Below are 22,654 nucleotides of genomic sequence, written 5' to 3' on the forward strand. Positions count from 1 at the left end.
GGGAGCTATAGTGTTTCATTTAAGACTTTTGGCTCATTTTGGTGGTTTAGAGGTTTAATCCTAGAGAGAGAAAGTCTAGAGAGAGAAAGTCTCTCTACGTGATTCACGGCTTTGTACACGACATTATGTCAATAGAATCACGTCATTAGTACGTTATTGTGTGTTCGGTCACGCACGTTCACGGATTCCGCACGTCGAACGTTCGTTACGCAATCGAACGGTATCAAAACCGATCCTACAAGTGGTATCAAAGTTAGGAGCTCGATTGCACGATCAAACGCATTGATTCGTACCAGATTTCAGCCAATTCAGATCCGAATTTCATTATTTTTTCATCTTCTACCTATTTTTCACGTTTTTTACTAAAAAACGTCAAATTGAACGGGTTTTCACGGTCCGAATCGTCTGAATTTTTAACATGTTGTGCGAAAATCATTGATTTACAACCCTACCAAGTTTCAGATCCAAATTCGTAATCGTTTAGGAGAAATCTAAGATTTTCAGTTCGAATTCGCGTCAAATTTGCAGGTTCGCTTTTACGAACAAGCTAGGTTCGCTTATTGTGACTGTTGTGGTTCGCTCATAAGGTCTAAGTTTAGTGGTTCGCTCATAGTGTCATATCCAGTGAGGTCCGCTTATTAGTCAGTATGGTTCGCTCATAAGAACATTTGTTGGTCCACTTATTCGAACACTTTGAGAGGTCCGCTTATAGGATATCAGTAGGTTCGCTCATATGGTTCAATAAAGGTTCGCTTATCTGTCATCGTCATCATTGTGTCTGAACAATTGTTGTCGGCCCATGTGCGTTTAAGTGTTAAGACATAAAAAGGAGCGGCCCAATCACAAAAGGATCAACATCAACTGTCGGCTAAGTGGTTAATGAGGTCAAATTAAAAATTTTTGAAACATAATCTTTGTGTATTTGTTTGTCGGCTTAGTGGAACAAGAGGCCCAATCACAATCAGTTGTTAACTGTTTGTTCGGCCCAATCAAAGTGTTGTGATATTTGATATTGTCTGACATTGTATTGATAATTGAAATTGTGTTGGCAAGAGTTAAGGGTTGCATGTGATGTTGTTGCCGGGCATACTCAATTGAAAGAAGTCAAAGTGGGTGGATTGTTTGGTCCAATCAGCGATAATTGTCGGTAAATGTGATCAAATTGTTGCCGACCCATGTGAATTAAAGTATTGTTAAAATTGATGGTTATAAGTGGTCCAATCAAATTTAGAGATTGTGAGGAAGCATGTGATTTTGATCAAGAAATAAGTTGTCGGGTGCATGTATTCAGTCAACTGACATTTACCATTTGATAATATTAGCGACCCAATCAATCGGCTCAATCACTTATCGAGTTTTAGTATCGCCGTTTGTTTTAATTGATGGAACATTGCGGCCCAATCCTTGTTGACGGCCCATGTGTGATTAGGTGTGCAAAACAAAGTAGTCACGTGAAAGTGTTGGCCTAATCATAAAAACTGTTTAGCGGCCCAATCATAAGTGTTTTGGATATACCTGTTGCATGTAAAGGATAAGTTTTTGATTCCATGTGATATCACCGACCCAATCAGCTAATATGTTCATTTGAAGTCAAAGCCCACTACAGATCTTGTGGCCCAATCAGTGTAAACAAAAGTGAAAAACAAGTCAAGAGATTTTTAGGCCAAATTGCATAGCTAATCAGTTTAGCTCATCAGTTTTGAAGATCTATTAGGCTCAAGTCATTCTAAGCCCATTCAAAGGACGTGTCACATTTGTTCCTTTTCCGGATCATTCATATACAAGGATTACAACTGAACAACTTTGGATCGAATCGACGAATCTTCGACAACGAGTCTTAGATTGATTTTACACACTCACTGCTACGGATTTAGTTCGTTTAAAACTGACAGATTGTGTGTTTGTTTGTTTGCAGGTGACACGAGGCAATTTACAAGGTAATTCACAAATATAAGTTCATGGCGAAAGATGAACCTATTCCGTGGAAAGACAATCGTACTGAAGAGCAGAAGTATAGATACAGAAAAATAATTGCTCAAAACAAAATCATTAGACTTTCTGGTGTCTATTCGGAAGCAAAGAGAGCGAAAAGATGGGATCCGGACAGAGAGTGTTACTTGGATCCGTATGGAAACATCGCGATCGACGACAAAACACTAGATATTGAAGCCATCATCAAGGAGTACAAAGAAGAGGATGAGTATTGGCAACACAAATGGTGGGGAACTCCAACTGAGAAAATGATAGAAGAAGAGAAAGAAAAAGAGAGAAAGGAGGAAGAAAAGAAAGAGAAAGAAAAGGAAGAGAAAAAGATGAATGAAAAATGCTCGAAATGTGAAAAATCAGAAGCAGACAATGTGAAACTCTTGAAGGATGTGGAGAGTTTGACATTGGAAAACAATACTCTGAAGATCGAGAAGAAGGCTGATGAAGAACATATTTTGAGTTTGCGCCTGAACTGCGAAAAATTGAGATCTGATAATGACAAACTTTTAAAGATTGTTGAGAGTTTATCATCAGAAAACAAAATTTTGAAAGAAAATGAAAAAGGTTTTGAAAGCAAAAGAAAATCTTCAGAAGATGAAGATTTCTGGATAAAATTGGAAAACAAAAATCTGAAAGAAAATGAAACAAGATTTCAAGAACAGTTAAATGGTTTGGAAAATGAAAAATCTGTTCTTGAAAATCTTAAAATTGAAAATGAAAATTCAATCAAGTTCTATCTTGAAAGAATCTCTCAGCTTGAAAAAGAAGCTGAGAATTCAAGAAACAAGATTGATGAACTTGAAAAGAAATTGAAAGGTTTTGTGATTGCATCAGATAGTTTGAATTTTCCCTGTCCAAAACCGATCAATTCTGTTCCAATAAGTGACAAGGTCACAAATTTTGACAAAGTCAAAATTGAAGATTGTGATGAAATATCTGATGATGAAAAAGAAAAATAAAAGAAAAGAAAAATATTTTTAGATTTACAAGAAAAATTTCAAAATATTGTTTTACATTCTACTGAGAAAGGTGAATGCTCAATGCAAAAACCCGTACAGAAGAATGTGGAACAGAAACAAAAAGATAATAAATCGAAAAATTTTCAAAAAGAAAATAAAAGCTCATCAGATCAATCATCCAATCACAATAAAAAATCACAAAAATTTAAAAATCAAAACTCAAAAATAGTTGGTAATCAGTGGTGCAGGTTTGACCACAGTGCTCAAATGCCAAATCAAGGATACAAGAAGAGAAATGACTACCACAAGGCAACTCAATGCTATGATCTAAGTGTGTGGTATGAAAATGGTGTACGGTATGAAAGAGAGGAGAGGTATGATAACAGAGTGTGTTACTCTTGTGGCTATCAAGGACACATTGCTGTTAACTGCCAAAGCCGGAAATTTGAAACAAGAAGATGCTATAATTGTCAAATCAAAGGTCACATTGCCAGGGATTGCCCAAGGAGATCAAATGAAAGATTGAGGGTTAATTCTCAGAATTTAGCAAAGAAACCAGTCAATGTCAAGCCCAAGGAACTGAGAGTTTCAGACCAGAAAGTCAAAGAACAGAAGGTCCAAGAACCTAAAGTTCAAGAAAAGAAAGTGAAGCTTTCACAAGGGCAGAAAGACAAACTGAGGAAGAATAGGAAGAAAGCACGAGAGTATCTCGAAAGGATTTTGTCCTCGGGTTCACCGGACAGATCGAATAAGAGTACTGATGAATCGCTTCACTCGACAACAAAGTCAAGTAAACCGAATTCGTCAGATGCAAATCTGAGGACAAAAGAGGAGATAAAGAAGAAGGTAAAATTTGGTGGCAAGGAATTTGTTTCTTCGGAAACAAAGGAGCCACGTGTTGGTGATGAATCTGACTCATCAAAGTCAGACAAGCCACATTCAGGCAATGATTCTGGTTCGTCAAAACCAGAAAAGCCAAGTTTTGAGGTAAAATTGTCGAAAACACCCAAGGCTGGTCAGGCTTGGGTGAATCTATTCAAATAGAAAAACCTGACTTGTCGGAGTTCCCAGGTTGGTAAGCGTGGAACATGAATCGGCATATTTCTTGAGAAATTTCACTCTGGTGATTTTTCATCTTACATGTGGTAAATCAGGGACATTAAGTTGTACTTGATTTTCTATAAGTGATGTTTGAGATTTAAAATTGAAATTGTTAAATTTGACAAGTGATTAAAGGAAAACAATGTGATGAAAGGAACCCCGAATTTGTGAAACGACACACAAAACTAATTTTCCGAAAAAACCATTTTGATTAAAACAAACTTAAGTGTTTTGAAATCTAAATGGGAAAATAGTTTGTTGTCAGGGGGAGTTCTGATTGTTTATGCCAAATGAATGACGAATTGAAGTGATTCGATATCAGTTTGTCACTTTATTTGTACAGTTTGTTTTCAAATTTTCCTTGAAAATCAAAATTGAAACATATTTTGATTTTAGGGGGAGAAAAATTTAAAAAAAAATTAGAAAATTTGAAATACCAAAAACATTGAAAAAGTAAAAATGAGTTTTGTTGAGAAAAGAGGAAATGATAGTACATCAGTGGACTATCACAGCACACTAAAGAAATGAAATGTCAAATGTGATAAACGATCTCACTGATGATGTGTCGATAGGTTTTCGTACATTTAGTAGATTTATTCGGGATATAAACCTAAAATTTCAAACTTGCGAAATTCGTGGGGAACACTACTTGGATATATAGGTAACCCCTGAAATCTCGTTTGAAAGGTCTCATATTCTGATATACTAGGTTTTTATACTCAATGATGTCTGGGGTATTATTCCGGGACTTCTGCTGAACGGAAGTTCTAACCTAGTCCTTGGATAATGCTTTGACTCAAATGCTTGAAACATAGCATAAAGCCCTCAGCTGATTAGACAATAAAATTGATAATCATCTGTTGTAGCTGAAAAGATCCTCCAAAGGGGACATACTGCAAAGTCAAAACTGATATCTCTCTGTGCATACGGAAGTATCGACCTGAGATCCCTCAGTCTTCGCATTTAACCCCTAATTTATGTATAGATATCATTGTAGTATACTCACCTGTAAGACTGAATATTGAGATTCTCGATACGGGAGTATATTCAAGAGGTGGGACACATGAATGAGTTAAGTTCCTAAAACATCTAAATCGTATCCCGAATAGATTGAAAATTGTGTGAAAATTTAAGAGGACAACTATATCGTCAATCTACGTGAATCGTTTAGAACTTAATATGATTAAAGCTTAACGGTGCTAGTGATTTGTCTGAAGAACTGATATGATCCTCTTACACAAACTCACAAAAATATTAGGTGTATATATTTGGTTACTGTATTTCATTCAAAAACAAAAATCCAAAAAGATTTTCGGAGTGTTTTAGCATAAAATTTTGAAAAGACAAAAAGATTTTTGTCAACTGATGTTGAAGAGCTGATATTCAAAATTTGAGTGCTAAACATGATGAACAGGATTGGGAGAATATGTTGAAAACTTTGAATGTCATATACAGATGTTTAAAAGGTTGTATGCTTAGTTAATCAAGGTCATTCATTTGAACTTGTTGTAACTATACAGATTGATGAATTAATGATTTCTACCAGTAAGTTTCTTAAATCTAACTGTTATAAATTTGTGAAACTTATGTTGAGGTAGAGGATGTGCAGGTTAACCAGGTTTCAAATCCTGAGCAAATGCAGAACAAAGCCAGGAATTGATCCTGAACTTGTGAAACGATGAAAGCCAGACTACGATCCCGACAGCTGAGTCTAAGGGGGAGTCTGAAGACAAGCTCAACGCAAGAGGAAGCGTGGATTCAAAAAGCCAGATAAATATTTTGGAGGAGCTTGTATACGGAAATCCAGGTGTCGATCCCAAAAGCACGGAAGCTTGATGAAAGGGGGAGCCTGAAGGAAAAAGAATCTAAGGAGAGGGGGAGCAACGGAAGCTCGAAGACAGATCCACGGGGATTTTGTTCGAGAAAAAGAAAGACAAGACGCTACAAAATTGACTACGGCAATATCCAAGGGGGAGTCTATTAGTGCAATATCTGTCTATCGCCTCCGTCAATCTATTCCATAGCAGAATCCGAAGAATTCTAAGCTTTTAGTGTTATATCTAGTTAGAAAGGCAAGGTGGCAATATTGTAAATAATGAGACCTTGTGCCTATAAATAGGGAGCTATAGTGTTTCATTTAAGACTTTTGGCTCATTTTGGTGGTTTAGAGGTTTAATCCTAGAGAGAGAAAGTCTAGAGAGAGAAAGTCTCTCTACGTGATTCACGGCTTTGTACACGACATTATATCAATAGAATCACGTCATTAGTACGTTATTGTGTGTTCGGTCACGCACGTTCACGGATTCCGCACGTCGAACGTTCGTTACGCAATCGAACGGTATCAAAACCGATCCTACAAGATAGTGTCTCCAAGTGCGTAAGCAATGCACGATTGTCGTCATCTCCTTATCTTGCACCGTGTATTTCTTCTCGGTGTCGTTAAGCTTCCGACTTTCAAACGCGACCGGGTGTCCTTCTTGCATAAGTACTCCACCAATTGCGAAGTCTGATGCGTCCGTGTGTAACTCAAAAGGCTTTGAAACATCAGGGAAGGCTAGCACCGGTTCCAACATTACTGCCTCCTTTAACTCTTCAAAAGCTGCTTGACAACGTTGGTCCCAGTCCCAAGCTTTGTTTTTCTTGAGCAGATCTGTCAATGGTGCAGCCTTTGCGGAATATCCTCTGATGAAGCGACGATAGTAATTTACCGAGCCAAGGAATGAACGTAACTCCGGAACCTTGGTTGGTGGCTACCATTCCTGAATAGCTTTCACTTTGGCGTCGTCCATCATGAGTCGTCCCTCTTTGATTTTATGACCCAAGAATTCGACCTCTTCTTGGGCGAACGAGCATTTCTCTAGCTTAAAATAGAGCCCGTTCTCACGTAGCACCTGAAAAACTTGCCGCAAATGCTCCACATGTTCCTTTAATGTGTGGCTGTAGACGACTATATCGTCTAAGTATACCACCACGAACTTATCAAGGAAGGGGTGGAAGTGTTTGTTCATTAGAGTACAAAATGTCGTTGGTGCATTAGTAAGACCGAAAGGCATCACCAAAAATTCGTACGAGCCATACCTTTTGATGCATGTTGTTTTTGCTTCATCCCCTTGGGCGATTCTTACTTGATAGTAGCCCGAACGTAAATCCAACTTTGAAAAGTACCTAGCATTGCCAAGTTGATCGAATAAATCAGCAATAAGAGGAATTGGGTACTTATTCTTTACCGTGATTTTGTTAAGTGCCCGGTAATCAATTCAAATTCCGAGGGACCCGTCTTTCTTCTTCTGGAATAGTACCGGTGCACCGTATAGGGCTTTTGAGGGGCAGATATATCCAACATCCAACAACTCCTTAAGTTGTTTGCGTAACTCTTCCAATTCTTGTGGTGGCATGTGATACGGGGCCTTGGCTGGCGGTTTAGAACCCTGTTCCAGCTCGATCTCGTGATCAATTTCCCTTCGGGGTGGAAGTTTCTTGGGTAGTTCAGCTGGCATGACATCCGTGAATTCTTCTAGCACCTTCTTGATCTCCGTCGGTATAGCATCATTGGGCCTTTACTCGTCGATCTTTGCTACCACCAAGAAGCATGGTTCCTTCTTGTTGTATCCTTTCTTGAATTGTATGGCTGAAAGGGTCTTTGATCCGTTCTTCGACCCACGCTCCCTGTGCACCATACAAACCTTTCCTTCATCAAGGATACATAAAGAGTTAGCAATTGGCACAAGAAGAGCCCGTACCTTGTAGAAGAATTCCAACCCAAGTACGATCTTGAAATCGTCCATTTCCACTACTGAGAAGTCGACGTGCCCATTCCATTCACCAATGCGAACCTGAATATTTTTGGCCTCCCCATGTATTGGTTTGGCACTAGTATTAACCGTCTTTATTGCCCCGGTTCCTTTAACAAGGTTTATACCAAGTCGCCTTGCCTCTTCAATAGACATAAAATTATGCGAAGCACCAGTATCAATAAGGGCCCAGACCTGGTTCCCCTGAATGTTAGCTTGGACAAATTGCAGCCCTTTACTTGGTGACGGACTTTCTTCCAATTTGGCCTTGATTGCGGTTAGTACTTGCATCGATCCCATGCAAGCATCTTCTTCTTCATGACAATCTTCTGCTCGGGAAATCATGGCATGTAAGCTGGCTCTCTTGGGGCAGTCTCGAGCAAAATGTGACCCGTCACATATGAAGCACTTATTATCTTTGCTTAAGGGCTTTTTATCTCGGGCCTTCCATTGTGGTGGAGACTTACTTGTAGTGCTTTCTTTGGGTTGGGCTGATTTTTCTCCCCCACCTTTCTCATGGCTACCCTTGCGGTCTTTACTCCTAGATTCTCTTCGGCTATAATCAGTTAAGCCCTCGTCTATAGCGATTGCCGAAGAGAGATCTTGGACACCGCGTCTTTCTAATTCGGTTTTGGCCCAAGCTTGTAAGCCATCAAGAAAGTAGAAGAGAGAATCTTTGTCAGACATATCCAGAATTTCAAGGACAAGTGTAGTAAACTCTTTAATATAGTCCTTGATAGTGTCGGTGTGTTTCAACTTCCGCAACCGACTCTTAGCTTCATGCTCTGCATTCTCCGGATAGAATTGCTTTTTGATTTCTCTAATGAAATCAGCCCAAGTGTTAAGGATACATGTACCTCTTTCAATATCCGCATGCTTACGTCGCCACCACAGGCCCGCAGTTTCCTTCAAGTATAGCGTGACCGTCTTGATCTTTGTAGCGTCGTCTATTACGTTTACACCTTCGAAGTAATGCTCCATCTCCCATAAGAAATCGTCATTATCCCTTGCTTCCCGCTTGCCCGTGAAGGGTGTTGGTTTTGGTACTTCGATCCTTGGTGTAAAGCTAACAACGCTTCCACCGGCTGAAACTATGGCCCTGCCATACTCGTTTACTTTGATCTCCAAGCCATGAAGGCTATGATGCATATCCATTGATAAGTCATCCATGTCTTTACGAAGCTTGAAGATTGCCTTTTCTGTATCCTCTTTGATACTTTCATTTAGTTTCAGTTGAAACTCAGCTTGAAACATCTCCATTGCAGCCTTTAAGTCGTCGCGAAGGTCACTAAAGCTTGTCTCCAACTCATCCAAGCGTTGTAGTGCGCCATCGACTTGAGCTCCGAGTCCGGTCATCGCAGTTTCCATCTCAACTAATCGCTTCTCCAAGGTCTTATCCTTTAATGCACCGCGATGTCTCCTTCCTCCTTGGGGTATCTCATCCCGTCCACAAGTCTCGTCACCAACAACAATGTTGATGCCTATTCCTTTGTTGCCTGAATTAACCATTTCCCAGCGAATCGACGTGCTCTGATACCACTTGTCGCGGAGTTAGTCCTTCAACTCGCGTGCGGCTCTTAGTCACCATGCTAAGATCAGCCTTGGCACCAAACTTGCAACTCGATTCAAATGACTTGAACAAAGGAACGAAGAGTGTGAGCAAAGAGAACACTTAGATTGCTTTTAGAGAACTCTTACAAGGGAACTTTGATACAACTTGGAATGTGATATGCAAATGAGCATGGATCACCTATTTATACTTGTGGCTAGGTAATCTAGATCCTTCCTAATCTAGATAATTCTAAGTATAAAATATGTAAGATATTTTCCTAAGAATTCTCTAGTCTTTGATGATATTTTTGAGCCTTGAATCCAGAATCTTCTAAGGAAAAATCTGCCATAGAAGCCCCTTGAAGCTGGTAGAAAATTTCGGAATCCCGAGAGTTGTGATCTGAATTTTGGCGGGCTGTGACATTATACTCATGATCCCAGTGACCTAATTCTGTTACACTCCGGTGAGGTGGTTAAATCTCCGGCTAAGTGTTGGGATTGAACCCTACAAAGGAACAGTTGATAAAGCCAAAACTGGATCAGATCAGTGGATTCATCCTAAGCAGTTGTTTGCATCAGATCTTTCCCCTTGAAAGTGGCCCTAACATCTGATGACCTATAATTCTTCACAACAACTGCTGATCCCTAAAGACTGTTGAAGATAAAGCACTGATGCTCAATCTACTGATATGGTTCAAGTACTGCTGAAGACACAAAGCACCGCTGGAGCTATCACACTGGAATGAAGAAACAATCATTTAGTCTTGTATTGTATTTGTTTATTGTAATCAGTGGTTTATGATCAGTGTTTGTATAGGTCAGTTGTTAGAGGTTGTTAGGAGGTTAGATGTCACTTTTATGGTGACGTCAGCCAAAAGATGCTCAGTGGTTGTTCTATACTATAAATAGAACAGTACCCTGTACTGTTCTATTAGCTCTATTTATCACCTAGTCATTCTGTACGAACAATCATAGTGAGCTCAGGCTGAGGGGGAGATTATGTGCATGCATGCATTGTAATTGAGAATTGTAATAAATACAATCATTCGATTTCATGTCAAACATGTTTGCTTAAACTTATTCTCTCATTGATTGTGTGTTGAAAGTTTATTCCATCTAATTCCGCTGCAACTATCCTCAAACAGTTGATAAAAGTCATCAAACACTGTTGATAAAAATCCTTTAACCCCTGCTTCCATATCATCAAACACTGTTGATAAAAATCCTCAAACAGTGGATAAAAGTCAACATGTTTCCACACCAATTCCTCCCATTCCTCCACCTCCATTTCAAGACACTATTGGATCATCAAAGTCACCAACAATTGTTAGCTCAGATGATTCACATCTGCAGCCCTGACCCTTAAATGCCATTGTTCCATACAAAGGAGATTTAATCTTCTTGAAGTCTCATCCACTAGACCAAATCATTGGCAACATCAGTGAAGGGGTGCTCACAAGAAGTCAAACCCAAAACATCTGTCTTTTTGCTAGTTTTCTATCACTTGATCAACCTGTCAAGTACCAAGAGGCACTGAAAGACAACAGTTGGGTGGAAGCCATGCAAGAAGAGCTCCAACAGTTTAAAAGACAACAAGTATGGGAGCTTGTACCACTGCCAGAGGGTGTGAGTCCTATTGGCACAAAGTGGGTCTTCAAAAATAAAACTGATGAAAGGGGCATTGTTGTTAAGAATAAAGTAAGGCTAGTGGTTCAAGGTTTCAGACAGGAAGAGGGCATTGACTATGATGAAACTTTTGCCCCTGTAGCAAGATTGGAAGCTATCAGACTGTTCTTGGCCTTTGCTGTCAACCACAACATAAAGGTGTTTCAAATGGATATCAAATGTGCATTCCTCTATGGTAAGATTCAAGAAGAGGTATATGTTTGTCAACCTCCTGGTTTTGAGGATCCATTTAATCCAAATCATGTCTACAAGCTAAACAAAGCTTTGTATGGCTTGAAACAAGCACCTAGAGCCTGGTATGAAACTCTTTCCACTTTTATTCTCTCTATTGGTTTCACAAGAGGTAAAATGGACAAAACACGGTTTTTAAAATGGAGAGGGAAAGACTTGATGATTGTCCAGATTTATGTGGATGACATCATTTTTGGAAGCACATGTTCTAAAATGTGTGAAGAGTTCAAAAGTTTGAGATGAGTGCAATGGGTGAACTACAGTGTTTCCTTGGTCTTCAAGTGAAACAACTGCAAAATGGTACATTCATTCATCAAAGCAAATATGCTAAAGAACTTTTAACCAAATTTGAGATGAATGATTGTAAACCATGTAGTACACCCATGGCAACCACAAAGCTAGTCATGACTGATGAGAAGGATGATTTGGTGGATCAAACATTATATAGAAGCATGATTGGGTCTTTATTGTACCTAACTGCATCTAGGCCAGACATCATGTTTGCAACATGTGTTTGTGCAAGATCCCAATCAGCCCTTAGAAAGTCTAACCTAATAGCTGTGAAAAGGATACTCAGATACATAAAAAGTGCTCCCACACTTGGTATCTGGTACCCTGCTAATGGGAATATTAAGCTTTTAGGTTTCACAAACAGTGACTTTGCTGGGTGTAATGCAACAAGGAAGTCCACATCAGGAGGGTGCCAATTTCTAGGTGATTGCTTAGTATCTTGGCAAAGCAAAAAGCAAGCAGTTGTTTCAACTTCCACTGCTGAGGCAGAGTATATAGCTGCTGTAAGCTGTATAGCCCAACTGTTGTGGCTTCAAAATCAACTTTCGGATTTTGGTATCACTGCCTTAAAGACACCTCTCATATTGGACAGTCAGGCAGCAGAAAATATCATCAAAAATCCAGTTTCACATTCAACCACCAAACACATTGACATCAGACATCACTTTGTGAGGGATTGCTATGAAAAAGGTTTGATTTCTCTGCATCATGTTCATACTAAAGATCAGCTGGCAGATGTTGTCACACCCCCAAAATACCATGACCACTCCAGCATCCCAGACAGCAAGTTCCACACCCACACGTATCAATAACCTGCGAGCATGCAAACACGTGTATCAGACAACGCTGGTGAGTTCATAGTTTTACGAAACGTTAGTTACCAAGTGTTTAGTTCCGTTTATTGATTACAATGTTGATAATACCCCGAATACAAGACGGCTCCAGATTATTTTGCCCTTTCTCCAATGCTCCTATCTAAGCATTAGTCATGACTAGGTCATTAGTTCACATCCGTCCTCTCAGGTACGGGGTGAGGGTGCCAAACCTAAGTAGCGCTACCAACTAATACCCTATTACCTCTCAGGTAACAAACAACAAGGAGGGACTTTAATGGTGATAGGATGAGTGTATTATCCAACATTCCAAATTTACCCAAAAGACGTATTCCTCTCAGGAATACCCACGATTTACCCAAAACGTATCCCTCTTAAGGATACCCACTGACTGTCCCAACCACCGAGACGCATGCTCAAGAGGAATGAACTCACCTTTGATTTGCTCGGTATGTTAGGTTACTTTACCCGTTCCAAGTTGGTCAACCAAACCCTACCGTTGTTACCAATCAACATTAGTTACACAATCAAACATGTCACGTATTTGTACACAAGAAATCACATATTCGCACACAGTTTGCATTTATCACAAGGTCACTGTATATAAGGTAGCCAATGCACATTTCTAACACACATTCACATCTCATGTGAATGTTACAAAGTATCACGTAACAACAGGTGAGTTTGCTATACACACTAATCAAACCAAGTTTCTTATTCTCATTGACATGCATCAAGGATCGTGAACACACACGAGTATTCATCATCATCAACAACACAGGCACCTACTGTTCAATTTACACGACGAAATACCTCTGTGACGAAAGATCATCTTTCGTCGGAGCGAGGCACGACGAAACACCCCATGTTTCGTCGGGATCAAGGTGTGACGAAGGATCATATGTTTCGTCGAGCAAAACACTTACAGGTCTCATCAGTTACAATTTTACGTGTTCTAGAACCCTAATTCATCATCAACGGGTTCAACCTGATCATCGATCAATCATCTAGTCCCTAATTAACATGCAACCATCATTCAGTTAACCCATTCAAGACATAACAGTTCTCTTTCATTAACATACAGATCAAGGTCGATAACCTATCATGTGAATTATCATGCTAATCAAACAAATCATCAATCCAATACTCCTGCTAATATGGATCCATTCTCACAATTTACTAACACAATTCATTCATCTAGGGTTTCCCTAACCGTGGTATGCCAAGCACGTAACGTCACGTAAAAACATATTCAATCATAACACTCTTGTATCAAACATACAACCCATCACAAGAAACATCATGTATATATATACTAAGCACCTAATAAAACATAGTCACAAGATAACAAATTCATGCATTCCACATAAACATCACAAATTAACATCTAATCGTGTAATCTTGAGTATCAGTGATGAGCACACTAACCGAGAGATGGGTATGGGCTGAATACAAGATACAAGCTTCACAAAAAGAAAGAAAGCTTCGAGTGAGAAGACTGCCGCCGAGAGAGATCTAGGGTTGCCCAAAAGATGTCGAGTACACACATATATGCGCTCATATATCAAAGGAAGTGGGTTGGGCCTAATGAGCGAGCTGGGCCGGAAGCCCTTACGGCGAAACATCTGCTCAATGACGAAACATGTGTTTTGTCAGGCAACATGTCGACGAAAAACCCATTTAAGACTTCACTTTTGTGTTTCGTCAGGCAACATGTGTTTCGTCGAGTCAGACTTATGGCGAAAGAACATCTGATAAACTATTTTAAGACTTCACAATTAAAACTAATCCATTCACAATATTCAAAGCCCAATAGAACATATCACTTATATATCTGATTCATTTAAGTCTTCGGCCCAACTTACATACTAACGGTCCAATAAGAGCTTATATTTGAGTAAAAGTTGTCGGCCACTACTCGTTTCATTTAAACAAAATTGTAATCACGTGTAATCAGCATTTGTGTCAGGACCACTGTGTGATAATGTTTTCGGCCCATGTGTGATTATATTGGAGGTCTAATTAAAATGTTGAAGATATAAAGGTTGTCAGCCACACTTGAAAGTCAAGATCATTTTGTGGATTCAATCGTCGAACGGAGGGTTTGGAAATACGAGTTGTCACATCATCCCCAACTTGAAAGAAATTCCGTCCCGAAATTTGACAAGCAGTTGTAGGGGAGTGAAGCGATAGATCAAGATGACTGTGGGTTTTCCTCGGGTGCCACATCATCCCCAACTTGAAAGGGAATTTTGTCCCAAAATTCGCCAATGATATCAGAAGTGGATACAACCACTTGAACAACTGAGGATACTAGAGCCTACTCCAATCATTGCGTACACACGTGAACTCCGGTCCACGTCTTGGGTTCCAACGAACTCTCACAATTGGAATTTGACTATGCTAACGAATCTTGACGTCCTGGTCCATGATTTCAGTAGATTCCTCAACAACTGCAACTTGTCATTAACCTCAGACTCTAATAAGGGTATCACAAGCGTTTCGTTGGGTAACTCGAGTTTGTAGGTCACGTGACCGACTCAACGTAATGTAAATTAAGCTTTCCATGCGTACCACACCCTCCCAGGGTGAGACTTTCAACATGATACGATCGCCTACAGCGAACTTCCAGAGTTTCCTGAGCTTATCAAATTTTCTGACGGTCACGCACAGCCGCCAAACGGTTTCCGATCCGAGCAACCTTCTCAAGAGTTTTGAGTACAAGTCCTAGACTCATAATTAAGTTGTCAACCACCTTAGTCTAACAAGGAGGTTGGCATCGTCGTCCATGCAATGCCTCAAACAGAGTTGGTAACTGTTGCAGTAGACACAACCAAAGGTAGGTGTCCTTTCAATTTTTTTACTAAGTCAATCACACACATGCTCGCAACATATCCTCGAGTGTCGGGGGGGGGGGGTTCGTTTACCCTGACCATTTGTCCTATGGTGATAAGTAATGCTCATGTCTAGACGTGTGCCAAGAGTGTTGTGTAGTGCCTGTCATAGATCAGGTACAAATCAAAATCAGAGATACAGGTATTGGCACCTCGTGCCTAAAAAGCCGCCTCTCTCAGAGGAATATTCACAAGCTGTGAACACTCGTTAGTTTCCTTAATTGCCAGAGAGTATACAAGTTGCATAAGACAATCAATGATCACCCAGGTGATATTGTTTCCGTTTCGAGTTGTAAGTAGACTAGCGAAAAAATCCATGGCAGTCTGTACTCATTATTTGGGTGTTTCTGGTTGCTGATACTCCACCTTGACTTTCCCACAAGTCAAACATCATTCACATACATTGCCAGGTGGGCCTTCATGCCCGATCACCAGTACAGAATTCATAGATCCTAATATCTTTCCTCAAAACTCGGATGACTAGGATAACGAGGCTGGTGTGCTTTGTTTAACACGAGTTCCCTACAGTTGCCGTATAATGAGATTCACATTCGTTCCATGAGGTAGTGAATATCGTCCATCCTGCCAACGGTTGCTCCTCCATGTCCCACATGAGTTTAACTTGAAAATTCTCTTCCTTCAGTTCTCCAGGTTGAACAAAGTGAGTCTGATCAGGTAAGTTAGAGTCGATAGTTAGCTGCAGAGCTCATGCACGTTCAGGTTTCACAGTCGTAATCATCCAAAAGTTCCATCCAGCGATGCTATTACATGTTTAGCTCTTCCGAAACAAAGGTACACGGGAGGCTCTTGTGATCGGTCTAAGTAGTGCATTTGGTACCGTCCAAGTAATGCCTCTAGCTCAAATTCGAGATCGTGGCTTCCACCCTAGGTTGTGATTCGTGCAATTCTTCATGTTAATCCACCACATTAGCCGTCACCCTCTCGTGTTGCATCGGTGTGTAACTTAGACTCTGATTCGGACCATCATGGTATACCACCAGATCACCCGTACCCTCGGGTAAAGATAGTACTCATTGCATTGTAGAGTTGAGTTTCAAAAGCTGAAGAGACGTCCTCCTGTTTATCTCCCACAAATTCACAGCACCTTGCTGTGTTAAAGAGATTAGAGTTGCGCGATCTTCAAAAATCCCTTGATGAGTCTACGATATTATCTAGCGTGACTAAGAAATTACTGTAACCCAGAAGGACTCTTCGGCGCTGATAAAGTTCTAATAAAATGGATCTTAGCGAGATCCACGTGTATTCCAATTCCTTGACTATGTGACCAAGAAAGTGTACTCCTCGGATCTTGAAGTCACACTTTGGTAGGCTTCGCATGGAGTTGCTCCTGGACTTCCATTTGATGCGTGTAATAACTTGAATCACATACACAGAAATTCGTAGTAGCCGTACTGTGTTTAAAATGCCGTCTTAGGAACATCCTCCCCTTGGACTTCCATCTGATGATTGCTTGATCTCAAGTCGGTTTCTGTGTAGATGATTGACCCTTGCAGCTGGCCAAGCAGGTCGTCAATGTAAGGCAATGGGTGATGGTTTCCGACTGGCACCCTGCTGAGTTTACGGTAGCTGATTCACGAATGAAAGGACTCGTCCTTCTTTTCACAGGTAAAGCTCGGGCTCCCCAAAGTAAGGAGCTAATCCGTCAAGACCCCTGTCCAGCGGTTCCTGAAGTTAACTAGGCAGTTCCTGCAACCTTCCTGATGTGAGACGATAAGGGGTACTAGTAATCAGGGCTGCTTCTGACATGATACCGATCCGATATTCCACCTGACGATGTGGAGGTGAACCTGATAGCTCTTCTAGCAGCTCATAGGGAGAAATCACGAAAAGTTGGTCGATCCTCTTCTCCTTAGCCTTATCATCAGTGACGAGTGCTAACATAGCGGGGTAATCCTTCCGTAGACACTTCTGGGCCCTTATTGCCAAAATGATGCTAACCTTTACACCACTCTGACACTTTAGGTCAGACGACGATTCTCCACTAGGGAGAGAGATATGCAGAATTTTCTCCTCACCGGGTATTTCTACGCGATATCTGGATAACCAATCCACATTAACTACTGCATCGAAACCATCACGAATAGTAGAAGGAAGGTCGAGGTCGAACACTTGTCCCACGAGGTCGAGTTTGCGTCCCAACAAACATATGGGGCTTCAATTGACGTGCCATCGGCCGAGTCCACAACAAGTTCGGTTTCAAGAAGCATCAGGGTTAAGTAGGACAAGGACGAAGCGATTAACTACTCATACTATCTACCACGTTGCTATTATGCCTGGCGTCACTCACGCCAATCCTAAATGCCCTTCCACAAGCACCACTACCAGTGTTGTTACGGTCACGTGGATTCCCAATACTGTCATCGTTCCCTTGGTTGTTGACATTTTGATTTAATAACAGTCAATATTGTCGAAGTCACCCTTGTTTCCATACGGTAGGCTACGATTACGAATACCTTGATTGTTGGGTTTTTCAAATGTTTATCAAAGTTATTTTATCCTTATAAAATAAAAATGCAGCGGAATATATATATTTAAAACATGTTACTTTGTTGATATAAAACGCATTTTATATGTAAAACCCAATACCCGGATCCATATACGAATATGCATGCTATCACAAATTAAAACACAACCATAGAGTGTTTCAAGAATACTACCTTCCAAGGAGTAAAGGATATGAAGAAGATGATGCTTCTTGAATGGTAGTCTTCAAGTGTAGAATACCTCAAGCTTGAAAAATCCCCTCTTGGAACCAACCCTTGGCCGAAAATGAGAATAGAAAAGTAGAGTTCTTGCACTTGATAAATCAAACTTGAAAAACTTGAATCAAGACCCCATGGCCGATTTTTAGAGAGAAGAATTTCAAGTCTTACACTTGAAATTATCTCTAGTATTCTTCAAGTTCTCACACGTTTTTTTGTCATACAAAATAATTAAAAGGAGGTGAGAGAATGTCCCACCCATTGTACCCAATCATGGACCAACTAGCCATGCAAAATGCATGCATTCTCATTGGACCAAAAATTGCCTTGGGAAGACATATGTTGGGGGCGGCCCACATGTTCTTTTTTTTTAAAAAAAAATAATTCAAAATTTTTCTTTAAATAATTTAAGTCTTATGTATATTTTATAACTTTTATAAAATACAACATCATATGTTATAAGACTTATACAACTTTTATTATGTTATTTAACCCATTAAATAACAAAATAAAATATTCTCTCAAAATAAATTATCCATATAATTTATTAGTTTCTCAAGTGCAATTATTTAGAAAAGCAATTTCTAAATATTATAAGTGTTAATATATATTTGTATGATCATATCATAAATAAATATTATAAGTGTTTGTCTAGCTTGTTATTGGGTATGACTCGACTTGGATCATAACGTACTAGTCACATCAATTTAATATGTGTCTTGGGCATGTAGAGTCCAACAATCTCCCACTTGCACAAGATACATAGAAGATTGATGCAAGTAGTAAATAACGCCTAACTACGGTTTACTACCCCTAATACGTATAACTATATGTCCCATTCAATAACATCATCCCCTTCAAGTCCCTTACTTGAATATGATTTAGGTGAATCTATCATTTATCCCTTTGTTGCAGATGTCATGTCAAATCCAGAGATATAGAGTGATCACTTTCTGTTGATTTAACTTTAGCAGGCCTTAGACATCTTACTCTCAACGAATAAGAGGAACAAATCCCTTCTTGACTACATACGTCTCTCACAATCACCTTGTATCACACCTGAGCTTAGCCTTATGTACTGTCATGTTTCAGACAGCGAAGAACTAAGTTAAGATATAATATTTGGTGAATATCAAGACCCAATATGTATCTCAGGTCAGAGGATACTATGATATTCTCCTTTACTCAAATTTACTTATAATCACAAATGATTCCATGCAGTAGTATTTGAGAGCAAGTCAGTCCAATATTTGTATCCCACAAATATCTATGAACTTTGGCAGCAACACTTTGTTCTATATTCATACCTAATGAATATCCACCAATCCAAGTTCATAATAGTCTTACATTCATATTTGTTCCCACAAGTATGATCGATTACGGACATTTAGAATAAGAAACTTATTCATGGATTTAAACATGCTAAAATGGAACATAACTCATCATACCATAAAGAGTTATAATAACAATTGTTCCAATATCCAAATATAAAATAGATCAAATCCAATCACTAGAATATCGAAGTCCTAAGGCACAAGTATGACCCTTTCATGCTTTGCCCATTCAAGGAGCTTCGTGAGTGGATCCGCAATATTTTGATCAATGTGAACTTTGTGAATACATATATTTCCCTTTTTCAACTTCATCCCTTATGTAGTTGAAACTCCGCTCAATGTGCCTAGTCTTTTGATGTGCACGTGGTTCCTTGATTTGAGCAATCACACCATCGTTATCACAAAGATCTCTAGGGGTTCTGAATGGTAGGGACTACCCCTAGATCGGCAATAATTCAAGTGGCAGATCCATATGAATCATCTCGATCAATGAAGCGGCAATGTATTCTGATTCTGTAGTGGACAATGCTACCCTGATTGTGATCGAGAATCATCTCGATCAGTTTGGAAACTCGTATCCATGTAACCCTTTACAATGAATTCCGAAACTCGCATCCCTGTAACCCTTTACAACGAGTTCTTCTTTACCAGATCCATATATTAGAAATATATACTTAGTCCTTCTAAGGTATTTCAATATATTTTTAGCAATCACCGAATGACCATTACTTGGATTTTGCTGGTATCTTCTCGTCATACCTAAAGCGCATGACATGTCCGGTCTAGTGCATATCATTACATACATAATGGATCCTATAGCAGACGCATATGGGATTCCTTTCATTCTTTCTTGCTCATCCTTTGAGCTTGGACATTGAGACGCACTCAATATTGTCCCCTCTTGAATAGGTACCAAACCTTTCTTAGAGTTTTCTATCTTGAACCTCTTCAAGACTTTGTTAATGTATGCACTTTGGTTTAAACCTATCAAGCGCCTTGACCAATCTTTATAGATTTTTGTTCCCAAAATATAGGCAACTTCACCAAGATCCTTAATGGAAAACAACTTCCAAGCCAGGCTTTTATACCTTCCATGGTTGGAATGTCATTTCCAAATAGTAGAATGTCATTGACATATAATACTAAGAAAGTAATAATGCTCCCACTAGCCTTCTTATACACAAGCTTTATCAACGTTCTTGATGAATCCATATTCCCTAATCTCTTCATCAAAATAGTGATTCGAACTTCTAGATGCTTGTTTCAATCCCTAGATTGATTTCTTTAACTTGCATACTTTGTTAGGATGTTTTGGATCGACAAAACCTTCTGGCTGAATTATATAGACATCTTCCTCAAGATAACTATTAAGGAAAGCCGTTTTGACATCCATTTGCCAAATCTCATAATCATATTATGCAGGTATGACAAATAATATCCTTATTGACTTTAGCATCACCACAGGCGAAAAGGTCCCATCACAATCAACCCCTTGAGTTTGAGTGAAACCTTTTGCTACAAGTCTCACTTTACAAGTATCCAAGTTACCATACATATCGGTTTTCTACCTAAAAACCCACTTACTTCCAACTACTTTGGAGTTAAGAGGTGGCACAACCAATTCCCAAACTTGGTTGTCATACATGGATTGCATCTCTACGTTCATAACCTCAAGCCATTTGTCGCAATCGGATTTTGACATTGCATCATGGTATGTGGTAGGTTCATTCGAATCTACCACGTAGCATCCATCCATGAAAAATCCATATCTTTCAGGTGGACTACTAATTCTACCAGATCTGCGAACGTTCTGTGTGTATTGATCAACCACTTGATTGTTTTTTCAACAACCTCTTGTTGAGTGCTAGTTTTAACCAAACGTGTATCAGCTTGTGGTTCTTGATCCTCATCAAGTTCCACTGTTCTACTAATTCCTTCCATAAGGAACTTAGCTTCCAAGAACTCAGCCTTTCGAGCAACAAATACCTTTTGCTCTGTTGGATCGTAGAATTAATATCCTATACCATCTTTAGGATATCCTACAAACATACACTTAGTGGATCGTACTTCTAATTTGTTTGGGGTGTATTGCTTCACATAAGCTTCACAACCCCATACCTTCAAATATGATAATGTGGAGCCCTTCCATGCCATATTTCAAAAGGTGTCTTATCCACTTTCTTGGATTGGGCCACATTGAATGTACGGGCCGCGGAGAGCAAAGCGTAACCCCAAAATGATAGAGATAATGTGCTCCTAGCCATCATAGATAGAACCATATCCAAATAGAGTTCGATTCCTCCTCTATCAGAACGAAGAACTTTAATTGAGTTGATTTTCTACTTCATTCTTGAACGCTTCAAAACTTCATCTTTGTGTCTCAGCAAGTACACATAACCATAACTATTACAGTTGTCGGTAAAATTAATGAAGTATCTTTCACCATACCTAGTCATTGGCTTAAAGGGACCATATACATCCGAATATATGATACCTAATAAATCTTTTGCTCTTTCCCACTAAAGGGTTTCTTAGTCATTTTACCTTTTAAACAAGATTCGCATATATCAAATGAACCAATTTCATTTGTTCCAAAAGACCATTCTTTTGAAGTGTTTGTATGTGATTCTGTTTATATGACCAAGGCGATAATGCCAAAGATAGGACTTACTCAAATCCATTTTTGTGTTTCTTGGTGATTGCTTGGTACAGTTAACCATCAAATGATGTATTATCATGAACCAATTCATAAATACCATTTGAAGGCATAGTTTTAAAGCAAAACATGTCATTCATCGAAATATAAATGTCATTGTTTACAAACTTTAAATCAAAACCATATTTTCTTATAAGGGAAACCTGAATAATGTTCCTAGTCAAACTAGGAGCACACAATACATTTTTAAAACAATTTCCAAACCATTTGGAAGTTTCAAAACATAGTCTCCTAGGGCTTCAACTTGAACTTTCGCTCCATTGCCCATGAAGAGACTAATGTCACCCTTTTATAATGCTTATTTCTTTTGAACTCTTACAACAAATTGCAAATATGAGTTTCACATCTGGTATCTAATACCAATGTGTTAGAAGAAATAACATTAAGGTCAATACGTATCATTAAGATTGTACCTGAGGTTTGCCCTGCATCCCTCTTATTATAAACTCCTTGAGATAGGTTGGACAATTCCTATTTAAATGTCCTATCTCACCATACTCAAAGTATGGATCGTTTGTGGCAACCTTTGCCTTCTTTTGTTTTGGTTTTGGTGGTTTT

The sequence above is a fragment of the Helianthus annuus genome, chromosome 8 (assembly GCF_002127325.2).
Source record: "Helianthus annuus cultivar XRQ/B chromosome 8, HanXRQr2.0-SUNRISE, whole genome shotgun sequence".
NCBI lineage: Eukaryota > Viridiplantae > Streptophyta > Magnoliopsida > Asterales > Asteraceae > Helianthus > Helianthus annuus.